A 17,103-nucleotide genomic window follows, 5' to 3' on the forward strand; every position below is an offset into this window, starting at 1 on the left:
CGTGGACTCCTTCCTGAGTGGCATTGTCATTCTGGCGTTTAACCTCCAGTTTGAGGTCAAACTGGAGGTTAAACGTGGAATGCTTCTTTGGTGAGACTTTTCATTCTGGCGTTTAACCTCCAGTTTAAGGTTAAACTGGAGGTTAAACTTCCATTCCAGCATTCCTTAGCCTTCATGATTCTGGCGTTTAAGCTCCAGTTTAGGCTTAAACTGGAACTTAAACTCCACATGTGATATTCAAGCTTCCTTTATTGATTTTGTTGCTTCCTTGCTTAGCCTCTTCTTCCCTGAAATCATCCAAACAAATGCATCAAAGTCTTGCAACATTTCATGAGAAATCTTCCATTCATAGCATTCAAGTAATATAACTAAAACTCATGGAAATTGCATCAAATTCATATTGTTTGGATGGTTCATTGCTTTGTTCTTCATTTAACCATTTTTGGTTACTTTAAGCTCAAGAAAATGCATAAAACAACTAAAACTAACAGAAAAATGCTAGTGAAACTAGCCTAAGATGCCTTGGCATCACAACACCAAACTTAATACTTGCTTGTCCCTAAGCAAGTCCTGAGTTATTTAAGAAGAAAGTATGAAACAGAAAGCAATTACATTGGCTATATTAGCAAGCATTTGAAGTTCCTCAGAAGGGTTTTATGCAGAAAGTTGCAGAATCACTTTTTCATACTTATCAGGTAAGATTATCACTTTTTCATTGCATCCATCAAACACTGCTATGGCCTCTTGTTATTTTTATGTCTTTGGCACTTTTCTCTTCTTTGTTTTTCTTTTCTTTTTCTTAGAGCTTCTTTTGCTCCTTGTTTGCTTAGTGTCATGTGTTGCACAAGCCTTTGGCATTTTCTTTTTCTTATCAGTGCACTACACATATCCACTTTAGGCATTTTAGTTCACATTTCTTCTTGAGACATTGGTGCCCAGCACCTCTTTGTGTGACTAAATGTTTTGTATTTAGGTTGCTCTTGATAATGGACTTTTGGTTGATAATCCCGGGTTAGTTAACCCAAGTTACCAAGTGTTGAAACACTCCTCAGAACCTATTCATCCAAGCATATCCTTAATACATAAACACCACAGGCATTTGTCTCAGAAGTTCAAACCATTGGTACCTAGCTTATTTTCTCAATTTTTTTGCTTTTTGGTTGCCCTTTTTCAGTGGCTTTTTCTTCTTCTTTTTCTTTCTTTTTCATGGCCAAAGACATTTATTCATCAAGATCCATAGACAGTTTTCAATTTCTACACAAAGAATGATAATTCTACACTCTAATTCTAGTGATCTGACTAAACAATCAAGCATGCATACCACCACTTAATTCTACTTGATTTGTCACTAATTTAGCCAAGTTACTTTTGTTCAAACTTTTCTTTTATTTTTTTAAACAGAACAAGCATGGCAAGCACTCGTTTAAGAAGGTGAAGTTATATCCAAACATCTAGGCATTCACTTTATTCAAAGCAAACAACAGACACATATACTAAAAACTTCACATTCCAGAAAGATTCAACAATTACAGTTTAAACCAGAACACGCATGCTTTTGTTTGCCCTTTTTAAAGAATTATCAAGGAACAATACCACCTTGTGAAATTCCTTGTTTTCTCTTTGTTGTCAGGAAACAATTTGATTTCTCCTTCTTCTCCTAAATGTTGCTTCATGCTTTAAGATTCTTGTTTCCTTTCCTGCAAAGAGTGATGAAGTTGCTTGCTTCTCAAGCACTTGAGTGGTTAGCTCAACTATGTGTGGGTAAGTATCGGAGTCTTAGGTTGGTGTGTGAACACCAAACTTAGTCTCCCACTTACTTCTCTGTTCTTTGAATCCTTGAGTTCTCTTGGAATGAAGTTGCTACTAAGGGTTTTAAGCATTTCTGTGACTGCTTAGAATGGTTGTTCCTTTCATATAATTCAAAGGTTGTTGTGTTCAGTTGATCTTTATGGTGGAACACCAAACTTAGAGTCACACATTCCCCTTTGAATTATTGATCCATGAATTCATTGTTTGGTGTGAAACACCAACTTAATTCTTTGCAATGCACAGAAACTACTTCACCCTTTTTATTGAAACAAATAAAAGAAACAGCAACAAGGTATTACCTCAGGTTGGGTTGCCTCCCAACAAGCGCTTCTTTAACGTCATTAGCTTGACGGTCAGCTTCCTCAGTTGAGGTGATATTTAACTTTGTCCTTCTCCTCCACATCTCCCAAGTAATGTTTGAGTCTTTGACCGTTCACAATGAAGGTTCGTTGTGACTTTTCTTCCATGATTTCTACTTGTCCATATTTGGAGACCTTGGTGACAAGGAATGGTCCAGACCACCTTGATTTTAGCTTCCCTGGAAATAGCTTCAGCCTAGAATTGTAGAGCAATACTTTTTGTCCTTCTTCAAATTTCCTTAGGGCTATGTTGCTGTCATGCTTCTTCTTTGCTCTTTCTTTGTAAATTTTGGCATTCTCATAAGCTTCCGCTCTGAATTCTTCCAACTCTTGAATTTGCAACATCCTTCTTTCTCCAGCAGCTTTGTTGTCCAAGTTCAAAAGTTTCAAGGCCCAGTATGCCTTGTGCTCCAACTCCAGTGGCAGATGGCAAGCTTTTCCATATACTAGTTGGTAAGGAGACATTCCAATTGGTGTTTTGAAAGCTGTCCTATATGCCCAAAGAGCATCATCTAGCTTAATTGACCAGTCCTTCCTTGAAGTTCCCACAGTCTTTTCCAGGATCCTTTTGAGTTCTCTGTTAGATATTTCGGCTTGCCCACTTGTCTGTGGATGGTATGGTGTGGCTACCCTGTGTTTGACTCCATATTTTAGAAGCAATGCTTCTAATGGTTTGTTGCAGAAGTGGCTTCCTCCATCACTGATGATTGCTCTTGGAACCCCAAAACGGCAAAAAATGTGTTTTCTGAGGAAGTTCATGACTACCTTATTATCATTGGTTGGAGTTGCTATTGCTTCAACCCATTTGGAGACATAGTCTACTGCCACAAGAATGTAATTATTTGAGTATGAGGAGGGAAATGGTCCCATGAAATCTATCCCCCATACATCAAACAATTCAAGTTCCAGAATGAATTGTTGTGGCATTTCATTTCTTCTTGGCAGGTTCCCCGCCTTCTGGCATTCATGGCAGTGCTTCACTAATTCTTTTGCATCTTTGAAGATAGTGGGCCAATAAAAACCACACTGCAACACCTTAGCTGCTGTTCTTTCTCCTGCAAAATGCCCTCCATAAGTGGAGCCATGGCAGTCCCATAAGACTTCCCTTCCTTCTTCCTCGGATATGCATCTTCTGAGTATGCCATCGGAACATTTTTTGAACAAGTATGGTTCGTCCCAGATGAAGTATTTGGCATCATTTACCAATTTCTTCCTTTGATGTTTGTTAAATTCCAACGGTAAACTCCCAGTGGCCTTGAAGTTTGCTATGTCTGCAAACCAGGGTGCTTTGTGAATTACCATGAGTTGTTCATCAGGAAAGCTCTCATTTATATGTGTGCTTTGTGTGCTTCCTTCTTCACATGGTATCCTTGATAAATGGTCTGCCACCTTGTTCTCTACACCCTTCTTGTCTTTGATTTCAATGTCAAATTCTATTTGGTTGTAGCCTGAATATCCATCCAAGAAGCAATAGTAAGCATGTCCGGCAAGCCTTTCAAGCATCTGATCCATGAATGGGAGTGGGAAATGATCCTTTCTGGTGGCTTCATTGAGCTTCCTGTAGTCTATGCACATCCTCCACCCAGTGACGGTTCTTGTGGGTATGAGTTCGTTCTTCTCATTTGGCACCACAGTTATGCCACCTTTCTTGGGAACTACATGGATGGGACTAACCCATGGGCTATCAGAAATGGGGTAGATTACCCCTGCCTGCCATAACTTCCTGACTTCCTTTTGTACCACTTCTTTCATGACGGGATTCAATCTTCTCTGAGCTTGAATGGAGGGTCTAGCATCCTCTTCTAACAAGATTTTATGCATGCATATGGATGAACTTATCCCCTTCAAATCAGCTAGGGTCCATCCAATGGCATCTTGATGAGTTTGCAGCACCTTGATCAATTCTTCTTCCTGTTCTTGGCTAAGGGCAGAGCTAATGATAACAGGGTGACTCTCATCACTACCCAAGTATGCATACTTGAGATTAGGGGGCAATGCTTTGAGCTCAGGTTTTGGTGCTTCCTTTTCTTCTTTCACTCTCTCTGGCATGCTTAGCATGGTTGTGTCAGCGCCCTTGATATCACTAACTTCAATATCCTTGGTGAACTCCTCCTCTGCCACTTCCTTTATTGTTTCCTCAAAAGTTTCTTGTACTGCAATGTCCACTACATCAACCCTCATGCATTCCCTTAGTGATTCTGATGGATAACTCATTGCCTTGAATACATTAAACACCAATTTCTCATCATGTAGTCTAAGAGTGAGTTCACCCTTTTGTACATCTATGATGGCTCCAGTAGTAGCTAGGAAGGGTCTTCCCAGAATTATTGAAGCTTTGGCTTCTTCCTCCATATCTAACACCACAAAATCAGCAGGAAATATAAATTCTCCCACTTTCACCAACAAATCCTCAACTATCCCATGAGGGAATTTAAAAGTTCGATCTGCCAATTGGAGGGCCATTCTTGTTGGTTTGGCTTCCTCAATCTTCATTCTTCTCATCATTGTTAGCGACATCAAATTGATGCTGGCCCCTAAGTCACACAAGGCCTTCTCCACCATGACTTCTCCTATGATGCAGGGGATTTGGAAACTGCCTGGGTCCTTCAATTTCTGAGGCAATTTGTGCTGAATGATGGCACTGCATTCTTCAGTTAACAACACAGTTTCCTCATTTCTCCAGCTTCTCTTCTTGGTCATTAATTCTTTTAAGAATTTTGCATAGAGTGGCATTTGCTCTATTGCCTCAGCAAAGGGAATGTTGATTTGAAGCTTCTTGAAAATCTCCAAGAACCTGGAGAATTGGCCATCCTTTTCACTTTTCATCAAACGTTGAGGATAAGGTGCTTTAGGTGTGTAAGGCTTCAGGACCTCTTTTTCTTTTTCTTTTGTTGCAGACGGTGTAAAAGATTGTCCTTGTTCTTTGTCTTTCACATTTTCCTTTGCTTCATCCTCTGTGGTTTCCTTTGAGATCTCCTTTAGATTCTTTCCACTTCTGAGGGTTATGGCCTTACATTCTTCCCTTGCAATAGCCTTGGCAGCATGAGAACCGCTTGTCCCAGGGGCTTGCTTAGTCAAATACAAAATTTGATTTTCTAGCTTCTGGATGGCAGCTCCTTGGTTTTTCAAGTTAGAATTTACTTCTTCCTTAAAAGCTTTCAATTCGGTTATGTCTTGACTCATGGTTGCAAGCATTCCTTCTATCCGGTTTAATTGATCTTGAAATTGTTGGTTCGGATTAGGTTGGGTAGGTTGATTATTTTGGCCATGATATGATGGTTGGGAGTAAGTGTTTTGTGTGGCTTGGTATGATCTTTGGTTGGAGTTTTGGTATGTGGAATTGTTGTGTTGGTTGTGGTTGTAAGGTTTGTGGTTTTGTGGTTGGGTTTGTTGGTTTCCCCACCCAAAGTTTGGGTGGTTTCTCCAGCCTGGGTTGTAAGTGTTGGAATGTGGATCATATGATTGCCTTTGTTGGTTTCCCACATAGTTGGCCTCATCCCAATCACCTCCTTCAATGCTTACTTCCTCTTGATCTTGTGTGTGTATTGCAGCCACTTGCTTTGTTTCTAATTGCCTGGTAAGCTCTGCTAGTTGCTTGGCAAACACCTTGTTTTGGGCTAGAATTGTATCAACATGGTTCAGCTCCATGACTCCCTTAGTGTTGTGCCTTTCTGATGCATAGTAGTACTCATTCTCAGCCACTGTCTCAATCACTTCAATGGCCTCTTCCACAGTCTTTTTCCTGTTCAATGAACCTCCTGATGAATGGTCTACAGCCTTCCTTGATTCATAAGAGAGTCCATCATAGAAGATATGCAATTGCACCCAATCATGGAACATGTCTGGTGGGCATTTCCTTGTCAAATCCTTGAATCTCTCCCATGCCTCGTAGAGAGTTTCACCATCTTGTTGTCTAAAAGTTTGAACCTCAGATCGAAGCCTATTGACCTTTTGTGGGGGGTAGAAACGTGCCAGAAACTTACTTTCCACCTCATCCCATGTTGTTAGACTCCCCCTTGGGAATGATTCCAGCCACTTAGCTGCTTTGTCCCTAAGTGAAAATGGGAACAAAAGCAGTTTATAGGCATCTTCCTGGACTCCATTGGACTTCACAGTGTCACAAATTCTCAGGAATTTTGTGAGATGTTGGTTGGGATCTTCATTAGCACTCCCACCAAATGAACAATGATTCTCCACAAGTGATATTAGCTGTGGCTTGAGCTCAAAATTGTTGGCCTGAATGGGTGGTTTCTGGATGCTACTACCACAATTTCCAGAGGTTGGGTTTATGTATGAACTAAGAACCCTCCTCTCAGGAATGGCATTGTTTCCATCAGCTCTCTCATGGTTGTGAACTTCTCTATCCATATTGAGATCTAAAGCTTCCTCAAAATTGTCCTCAGATTCTCCTTCAGATTCCTCTTCTCCCACTACTCTCTTCCCTCTTGCTTCCCTTCTCAGTCTATGAAGGGTCCTCTCTGGTTCGGTATATGGAGGAGTTGATGTCTCTCCTCTCCTACCTGTCATACAAGAACACAGCACAGGCACAAACAAGTGAAATACTCTTGGTTAATGGAAGAGTATGGTTAGAGCAATTGAGGAATTAATTCAAACAGTTAGTGATTCAGTGAGTCAGTTGCTTGAATTTAAAGGCATAAAGAAAGAAAGCATGTAACCGAGTGCAGAAATTAAAATTCAACAAGTAACTTGAACAGAATTAACAAAGCAAGAGAAAATTGCTCAATCTAGTTAGCTTCCAATTGGAGAATTGCCAATCGAAAACCAATCCCCGGCAACGGCGCCATAAACTTGATGCACATAAACTAGTTATGCTACGATTTAGGAAATTGCACGATCGGCAAAATTCCTTCCGGCAAGTGCACCGGTTATCGTCAAGTAAAAACTCACAATAGAGTGAGGTCGAATCCCACAAGGATTGGTTGAGTGAGCAATTCGGATTAGAAGCGTGTTCTAGTTGAGCGGAATCAAGATTGAGATGAGTATTGCGGAATGTAAAATTGGCGGGAAAAGTAAATGACAAGAAATTGAAATGGCGGAATCTTAAATTGCATGAATTAAAGAGCAGAAACTAAATTGCTGAAATTAAAAGGGAATGGGGGTGATTGCATGAATTGAGTAGCAGAATGTAAAGAGAAGATGGAAATCAGAATTGGGGGATTCATTGGGTTATAGGAGATATTGAGATCTCCGAATCAAAACATGTTTATCTCTTCCTCAAGCAATGCGTTCATTGAATTTTGCTTGGCAATCTTATATGATTGGATCCCAATCCCTTGGCTCACCAATTCTCTCTAAACATGAACAAATTCCCAATCCCTTGGTTTAAATGTTCATAAGAAGAGATGATGCTCGATCACTGATTATACCACACAGTTTCATGAACCACAATTTGGTAGGATTACATGTCACAATATCCATCCAAACCCCAATCCAATTCACTGTGAGAAAGCTTCTCTAGCATGAATCCTCCATTCCTTTCCCAAGGTTCCGAAGGATTCCAATTATGGGTAGTTTCTTTCCCAAGACAACTACCCAATGGAATTAGATCGAGAAGCTTTCTAACAAAATTCAAGAGAAAAGATTGAAGAAGAAGATAAACTATTATTGATTCATTGAATTACAATAGAGCTCCCTAACCCAATGAAAGGGGGTTTAGTGAGTCATAGCTCTGAATTCAATTACAAAGAAAATGAAAACTAGCTAAAAGTGAAGTAAAAGTAAAGGGTCCTTCCTAACTTAAATTCTATCCTATTTATACACTTTCTATATTGAGCTTCAGTTGTGCTTCTTGGGCTTTGAGGCCTCTCCTTGCTTTCCTTTTGCCTTGGGTTTATGATCCATAATCTTGATGAGGCTGTTGATCCAAATTCTGTAACATTCATTGAGCCAACTTAGTGATAATCAAATAATGACACATGACTCAATAAATTGAGATTTCAAACTCATCAATCCTTCAGGCCCAATCCCATAAACCATGATATTCAATTGGGTTTCATACCAGAGTAAGTTTAAGTTATTGTTTGTGCTCAAAGAGTAACTTAAACCGCAAGATTATTGGCCCAGAAACCTTTTCCAAGAGTGGCGTTTAAGTTGCAGTTTAAGCTTAAACTGCAGCTTAAACGCCAGATACTTCCAGTGAGGCCTTTTGTAGAAGCACGTTTAAGCTTCAGTTTAAGGTTAAACTGAAGCTTAAACGTGGAAATAGAAGAAGGTAGCCCTGGAGAGTAATGTAGTCGAACACGTTTAAGCTTCAGTTTAAGGTTAAACTGAAGCTTAAACGTGGATAAAGGAAGGGCAGCCCTGGAGGTCGAACACGTTTAACCTCCAGTTTGAGGTCAAACTGGAGGTTAAACGTGGAAGCTTAGAATGGTAGCCCTGGAGGTGTCGAACACGTTTAACCTCCAGTTTGAGGTCAAACTGGAGGTTAAACGTGGAAATGGAGAGAGCAACCCTGGAGGAGAAAGGCTGTCGAACACGTTTAAGCTCCAGTTTGAGGTCAAACTGGAGCTTAAACGTGGAAATGGCTCCCTGGTGCTATTCCCACTTCTGGCGTTTAACCTCCAGTTTGAGGTCAAACTGGAGGTTAAACGTGGACTCCTTCCTGAGTGGCATTGTCATTCTGGCGTTTAACCTCCAGTTTGAGGTCAAACTGGAGGTTAAACGTGGAATGCTTCTTTGGTGAGACTTTTCATTCTGGCGTTTAACCTCCAGTTTAAGGTTAAACTGGAGGTTAAACTTCCATTCCAGCATTCCTTAGCCTTCATGATTCTGGCGTTTAAGCTCCAGTTTAGGCTTAAACTGGAACTTAAACTCCACATGTGATATTCAAGCTTCCTTTATTGATTTTGTTGCTTCCTTGCTTAGCCTCTTCTTCCCTGAAATCATCCAAACAAATGCATCAAAGTCTTGCAACATTTCATGAGAAATCTTCCATTCATAGCATTCAAGTAATATAACTAAAACTCATGGAAATTGCATCAAATTCATATTGTTTGGATGGTTCATTGCTTTGTTCTTCATTTAACCATTTTTGGTTACTTTAAGCTCAAGAAAATGCATAAAACAACTAAAACTAACAGAAAAATGCTAGTGAAACTAGCCTAAGATGCCTTGGCATCAGGCAGATGGGGCAAATCTCTAAGCAGATCTCTATTGAGAGACCTTCAAGCTCTCTGCCGAGTGACACAATTCCAAATCCTAAGGAAGAATGCAAGGCAATACAATTAAGGAGTGGGAGAACATTGATGAGCAATAATGACATTACAAAGAAGCAAGCAGAGAGCAGCAAAAGGCCAATAGAAGATGAGGAGCAAACAAAGGCAGATGAAACCAAGGATCAAGTTGTGATGCCAAACAAGAGCATTGAGAAACTCAAAGAGAAGGACAACCAACCACACGGTTCAAAAGAAGTAACTCAGGGACAGCAGCAAATAGGAAAGAGCATCACACCTCCACTGCCATATCCCCAGAGGTTCAACAAAGAAACTAAGGACCAACATTTTCATAAGTTCCTTGAGACTTTCAAAAAGCTGGAAATCAATATTCCCTTGGCTGAAGCACTTGAGCAAATGCCTCTGTATGCCAAGTTTTTGAAGGAGCTTATCAACAAGAAAAGAAGTTGGCTTGAGAAGGAAACCGTGTTACTCACCGAGGAATGCAGTGCTTTGATTCAAAGGGGCATTCCACCAAAACTTAAGGATCCAAGAAGCTTTGTAGTCTCATGCACCATTGGCAGAATAATTCTCAACAAAGCTCTCTGTGACCTTGGTGCTAGCATCAACTTAATGCCTCTCTCAATGATGAGAAAACTTGATATAGAAGAGCTTAAACCCACCAGGATGTCATTGGTCATGGCTGACAGATCAATCAAAACACCCACTGGAATTGTGGAGAATTTGTTGGTGAAGGTTGGGGAGTTTATTTTCCCAGCAGATTTTGTGATTTTGGATACTGAAGAGGAAGGAAACAATTCAATCATTTTGGGAAGGCCATTTCTAGCCACAGTAAGAGCCACTATTGATATAGAAAAAGGAGAAATGATCTTCAGGGTCCACAATGAACAAATGGTCATAAACGTCTTCAAGTCAATGCAACACATTCCCGAGCAAGAGGATTATGTGAGAGTGGACATGATAGAGAGTTTGGTGGAAGAAATGCTGGAAGAAAGTCCCCAAGAGCAAGAAGGAAATCAAGGGGAAACAGTGGAACAAGTAGCTGAGACTTCTATTGAGCAAGATGAAAAACAAGACAAGAAGGAAGAAGTACGAAAACAAGAACTGAAACCATTACCCACCCATCCCAAATATGCATTCCTTGGCACATCGGAGAGCTTCCCAGTAATCATTAATTCATCCCTGACAAAGAAGGAAGAAGGAGAACTTCTTGATGTACTCAAAGCTCACAAAGATGCTTTAGGATGGACCATTGATGACCTGAAGGGAATCAGCCCTGTAGTGTGTATGCATAAGATCCTCTTGGAAGATAATCCCAAACCAGTGGTTCAACCACAAAGAAGGCTAAATCCCACAATGAAGGAAGTTGTCCAGAAGGAAGTAATGAAGTTGTGGAATGCAGGGATAATCTTCCCAATATCTGATAGCCCATGGGTAAGCCCGGTTCAAGTTGTACCAAAGAAAGGAGGAATGACGGTCATCACTAATGAGAAGAATGAGTTGATCCCTACTAAAACAGTGACTGGGTGGAGGATGTGCATAGACTATAGAAGATTGAATGATGCCACCAGGAAGGACCATTTCCCTCTCCCATTCATTGATCATCAGATGCTGGAAAGGTTGGCCGGCCATGCCTATTATTGCTTTTTGGACGGATATTCTGGGTATAATCAAATCGTGGTGGACCCCAAGGACCAAGAGAAGACTGCTTTTACATGTCCATTTGGAGTCTTTGCATACCGGAGGATGCCCTTTGGGCTTTGCAACGCCCCTGCCACATTTCAAAGGTGTATGCTCTCCATTTTCTCTGATATGGTCGAAAAGTTTTTAGAAGTCTTCATGGATGACTTCTCTGTTTTTGGTGATAATTTCAATGCTTGCCTAAACCATTTAACCCTTGTTTTGAAACGGTGCCAAGAAACTAATTTAGTGTTGAACTGGGAGAAATGCCATTTCATGGTACCCGAAGGGATTGTTCTTGGCCATAAAGTTTCAAGAAAAGGGATAGAGGTTGATAAGGCAAAGGTTGAAATCATAGAAAAACTCCCTCCACCAATTAATGTGAAATCTGTTAGAAGTTTCTTGGGGCATGCTGGATTCTACAGAAGGTTTATCAAGGATTTTTCAAAAATAGCCAAACCTTTGAGTAATCTGTTAGTGCTTGATAACCCTTTTGTCTTTGATGAAAACTGCCAGCATGCCTTTAAAACTTTGAAAAACAGACTTACAACAGCACCAATCATCACACCTCCAGATTGGGAGTTACCTTTTGAACTCATGTGTGATGCAAGTGACCTTGCAATTGGTGCTGTACTTGGGCAAAAGAAGGGAAACTTACATCATGTCATATACTATGCAAGTAAAGTGTTGAATGAGGCCCAAAAAAATTACACCACAACAGAGAAGGAGTTGCTAGCTGTAGTTTATGCATTTGATAAGTTTAGATCATACTTGATAGGATCCAAAGTTGTGGTTTATACTGACCATGCTGCACTTAAGTATTTGATGTCAAAACAGGATGCTAAACCTAGACTTATCAGGTGGATATTGCTCCTACAAGAGTTTGACATTGAGGTAAGAGATAGGAAGGGCACTGAAAACCGGGTTGCTGATCATTTGTCGAGACTACCACATGAAGCAATTCAAAAAAACCTCTCAACCCATGAATGAAAGCTTCCCAGATGAGCACCTGTTGCAGATCCAGCAAGCACCTTGGTTTGCTGACATAGCAAACTACAAAGTGGGAAGGAAGATACCTCAAGAGTTCTCTAAGCAACAAGTGAAGAAGTTAATCCATGAGGGAAAGAAATTCTTATGGGATGAACCCTTCCTGTTCAAGAGATGTTCTGATGGAGTAATTAGAAGGTGTGTCCCTGAGAGTGAAATGAGGGATATCCTGTGGCACTGCCATGGTTCAGCTTATGGTGGACACTTTGGCCCAGAGAAAACAGCTGCAAAGATATTGCAGAGCGGCTTCTATTGGCCAACTAACTTCAAGGATGCCAGAGAATATGTTCAGCAATGTAATGAATGCCAGAAAGCAGGAGGATTAACAAGAAGGAATGAGATGCCTCAAAACTTCATCTTGGAACTGGAATTATTTGATCTATGGGGAATTGATTTCATGGGGCCCTTTCCCCCTTCTTATTCTTTCAGATATATCTTAGTCGCAGTGGAGTATGTCTCAAAGTGGGTGGAAGCCATAGCCACGACCACCTGTGATGCACAGATTGTCCTCCAATTCCTTAAAAAGCACATTTTCACAAGATATGGAGTGCCCAAGGGTCTTGTCAGTGATGGTGGTAGTCACTTTTGCAACAAACAGATGGAGAAGCTCCTCCACAAATATAGAGTAATCCATAAAGTGGCCACACCTTACCACCCTCAGACTAATGGCCAGGCTGAACTAGCAAATAGGGAATTAAAGAAGAGCCTAGAGAAAACAGTGGGAAGCACAAGAAAAGATTGGGCTAGGAAGCTAGAAGATGCATTATGGGCATATAGGACAGCTTTCAAAACTCCTATTGGCAAGTCACCCTTTCAGCTATTGTATGGCAAATCCTGCCACCTCCCTGTAGAGCTTGAACACAGAGCTTTTTGGGCCACTAAACTCCTCAACCTTGATTCCCAAGCTGTAGGAGAAAAAAGGTTGTTGCAACTAAATGAGTTAGATGAATTCAGGATAGAAGCTTATGAGAGTGCTAAGATATACAAGGAAAGAGCTAAGAGGTGGCATGACAAGAAGATCACAAAGAAGGAATTCAAGCCAGGACAGCAAGTGCTCCTGTATAATTCAAGGCTTAAGATTTTCCCTGGCAAACTGAAGTCAAAGTGGACTGGTCCATACTTGGTAACAAAGGTTTTTCCTTATGGGAGTATTGAACTGCTAGATGAAGCAACAAAGAACCAATTCACAGCAAATGGTCACAGAGCAAAGCTGTATTTGGGAGGACAATGGGATAAGGAAAAAGAAGTCCAGAACCTACTGCCTTCTTGAAAGGAATTGAAAGATGTCAAGCTAGTGACAATAAAAGAGCACTTGTTGGGAGGCAACCCAACCTGAGGTAGTTTTCTTTTCATAGCTTTTTTCAATAAAAATGTTGAATAATTAATATGTATTGCAAGGACACAAAATTTTGCCTAGAGTTAACCTGCTGTATCCAGAAAAGTGGCAAGAAATTAAGTTTGGTGTTCCCACACCAAATTGAATCCACAAGCCACAATCAATTCATGCATACTAACTGGTCATCTAAGGGCTTGAGAAGCAAGCAACTTTTGAGAATTATGCAGGGAATTCACCACCATTTGAAGACATTATGCATCATAACTCAAAAGGGCACAACAGAAGGAAGGACAAAGGAACTGCAAACCAATAGGTTGTATTTACACTTAACTCTTACTGTTGAAAAATGTTTTGACTTGTGTTTTGTTAAAGTGTTCATCTAATACAAGTAGAATCACTCTTAGAATAAGTAAGCTAGTCTATGTGTGTGCTTGTGTGTTTACTTTCACTGAACAAAAAGCATGCTTTGTCCCCTGCATTTTCAATTCAATAAAAGAAATGTTTGAATGTGAAGTGAGATAGTTCTCTGTTAGATAGGAGTACAATAAAAGTAAGTGGTGGTGTGTGTGTGTGATTGTATAATAGCTCACTTTAGTGAATAAAAGAACTAGGATGTCTCCTTCTAAGTATAAAGTGGCCTACTGTCTATGAATCTCAATCAAATAAAAATCCTTGGTTAGAAAGAAAAACAAAAAGAAAGAAAAAAAAAAGGGGAGAAAAAGAAATAGCCAAAGAGTGGCAGAACAAAAGAAAAACAAAAAGAAACAAAGCTGGACACCAATAGCTTGAACCTTAGAATATATGCCTGTGGTGTCTTTGTATTAGGATCTGCTTGGATTATTAAGCTCTTTGGAGTGCATCAACACTTGATGACTTGGGTTAACTAACCCGGGATCATCAGCTGAAAGTCCACTATCAAGAGCAACCTAACTACAAGGCATTTAGTAGCCCAAAGAGGTGCTGGGCATCAATGTTCTAAGAAGGAATGTGAGCCAAGTGTCTATAGTGAATAATGTGTCAAGTATAAAGAAAAGGAAATGAACTTGCTACACATGACACTCAAATAAAGCTTATGAACAAAATAATAGCCAAGGATAAAGAAATAATGAGAGGTCATAGCAGTATGTTACTTGAAGCTTGAAGGAGACTTTCTAGGCTTAAGAGTCAATAAGAGGTGAGTGTTTACATATCCACATAAAACCCCATGAACTACCAATAACACTCTACTAGCATGAACATCCTCTTCCATTTCATTCTTTCTTCTCAATAAATCATTTCTTGCTTGGGGACAAGCAAGCTTTAAGTTTGGTGTTGTGATGACAAGTCATCTTAGCCTAGTTTCACTAGCCTTTTTCTTTTATTTTCAATTGATTTATGCACTTTCTTGAGCCATAAGCAAGCTAATTGGGTAGATTTTCATGCTTCCTTTGATTTAATCAACCATAGATGAATTAATGCAATTTCATGAGGTTTTATGCTATAATTGTCACATATTATGAGAGAATGAATATCTCATGATTTTGAGCATAGCTTTGATGTGTTTGGTTGATTGATGATAGGTGAAGAAAGCTTGGAGAAAGGTTGAAGCAAGAAGGAATGGCTAGGAGGAAGAGAGGACAAAAAGTTTGAGCAAAAGTTTGCCTCAAACTTTAGCTCAAACTTTTGGATTAATTGAAAACGAACCAGGGAGCAAAAAGCTTGACCAAAAGTTTGCCTCAAACTTTTGGGCAAACTTTTGGGCAAAAAGCTGGAGCAAAAGTTTGTCTCAAACTTTTGTGCAAACTTTTGGGCAAAAAGCTTGAGCAAAAGTTTGCCTCAAACTTTTTGGCAAACTTTTGGCATCACAAATCAACACCCTGGAGAGCAAAAGTTTGCGCCAACGTTTGCCTCAAACTTTTTGGCAAACGTTGGCGCATGAACAACACACCCTGGAGAGCAAAAGTTTGCACCAACGTTTGCCTCTAACTTTTTGGCAAATGTTGGCGCCATGAGTGTGCAAGGGGAGGCCAACGTTTGAGCAAAAGTTTGACCCCAAACTTTTGCCCAAACGTTGGTATCAGCAAAATAGGGTGGCTGATGTGAAAAGTTTGAGTAAAAGTTTGCCTCAAACTTTTACTCAAACTTTTACTCAAGCTTTCATGATTCCAAACCCGGTTCAATTCGGTTCTTCTCCAAACTCCAAGAGCAATCAACCAAGGCCTCTATCAACCCAATTCCATCAAGAGCAAATGCCCAATTGAAGGCTTGAAGACCATTTGAAGAAAGTGTATAAATAGCATAGGATTTAAGTTTTTCAGGGAGCTTTCCTTTTAGTTTTCATAGAGAGTTTTCGGAGAGCTTTTGGTGTTGAGTGAATTTTAATTTCTAAGTATCGGGGAAGGAGAATTGAATTCCCTTCCTCTTAGTTTTCTTGCTTTCAATTTCAATTACAATTGTCTTGGATCTTGGGTTGGAGAATTGAAGGAATTCTGTTTCAATCTCATCCCGAGACCTCTTTGTTTCTTTACTGCACAATTGAATTTAAATTTCTGTTAATTGCTTCTTCATCTACTTTCTCTGCAATTTACAATTCCTTTGCAATTGTTCTTGTTGGATCTAGGAAGGCATTGAGATCTAGACTTGGTTATCTAGTCTCTTGGGTCCTGAGATCCGGATTTCCCATTTTCAATTCTCTGTTTACTGCTTTCAAGCTCATTTACATTTCTGTTTTAAGATCCGGTTCAATTCAAGTCATCCTTTACTTCTCTGCTTGTTGCAATTTTACTTTTCCTTGTTTAATTTCTGCAAATCCAATTCCCAATTCCCTTTACAATTCAAGCCATTTACATTTCTTGCACTTTAAGATTCTGCAATTTACATTTCTTGCGTTCTAAGTTTCTGCCATTTAATTTCTTGTTCTTTAAGATTCAGCACTTTAAATTTCAGTTCTCTTTAATTTCATGCCAATTACCCATTCCCTTTACTTTCTATGCAATTTAAATTCTGCAAATCACAAATCTCTCAACCAAATCTTGATTCGCTTGACTAAATCAACCACTAAACTAAAATTGCTCAATCCTTCAATCCCTGTGGGATTGACCTCACTCCCGTGAGTTATTATTACTTGATGCGATCCGGTGCACTTGCCGGTTAGATTTTTGTGTTTGGAATTTGTTTTCCAAAAATATCCATCAAAGGGTATGTCAAGAAAGGTGAAGTTTGAGTCTCAGAGGGTGACCAAGAAACTGAAGAAGAAACTTTTCTTTGATTAGAATACAAGAGACTCAGAGGTAAGTAGTGTTAACCGTTGGCCAAACTATTTCCTATCAAGAAAATGATTCTAGGCGCTACTTTCAACAACTTATAGACACTGCTACATTTTAGACTTTTAGTAACATTTATATGTTAACATTTATTAAAATGTTAGTAATTATCATAAAATTAAATTCTAAGTAACATTTATACTCATATGTTAGCAAATATATTTATTTTTTTTAAGTTACAAAAAGTGTTACCTATTCTATTCTTAGTTAATTTTCAAAATGAAACCACATCTCACTCTCGCTCTCAGTGCTTTGAAATGTGAAATCTCGTCTCCATCCTCCTCAATTTCTTCCTCTGCCTCTTCGATCTCTCCTCAAGATGGAAACCACAATCGCGTGTTCTGCTCTGAAGTTTTGAATCCAACTTTTAATCCTCT

At 39.7% G+C, this 17,103-nt stretch overlaps 1 non-coding gene across 1 annotated transcript; it reads left to right on the forward strand.

Annotated features, from left to right (window-relative positions):
• Positions 1–6,006: 6,006 nt before the first annotated feature.
• LOC148545905 (small nucleolar RNA R71) lies at positions 6,007–6,110 on the forward strand. Its single transcript, XR_015900311.1, has one exon. It is a non-coding gene; the product is annotated as a small nucleolar RNA R71 (small nucleolar RNA).
• The last annotated feature ends 10,993 nt before the right edge of the window (positions 6,111–17,103 follow it).

This window comes from Arachis ipaensis, chromosome B9 (assembly GCF_059453495.1).
Source record: "Arachis ipaensis isolate K30076 ecotype BB chromosome B9, ASM5945349v1, whole genome shotgun sequence".
Taxonomy (NCBI): Eukaryota; Viridiplantae; Streptophyta; class Magnoliopsida; order Fabales; family Fabaceae; genus Arachis; species Arachis ipaensis.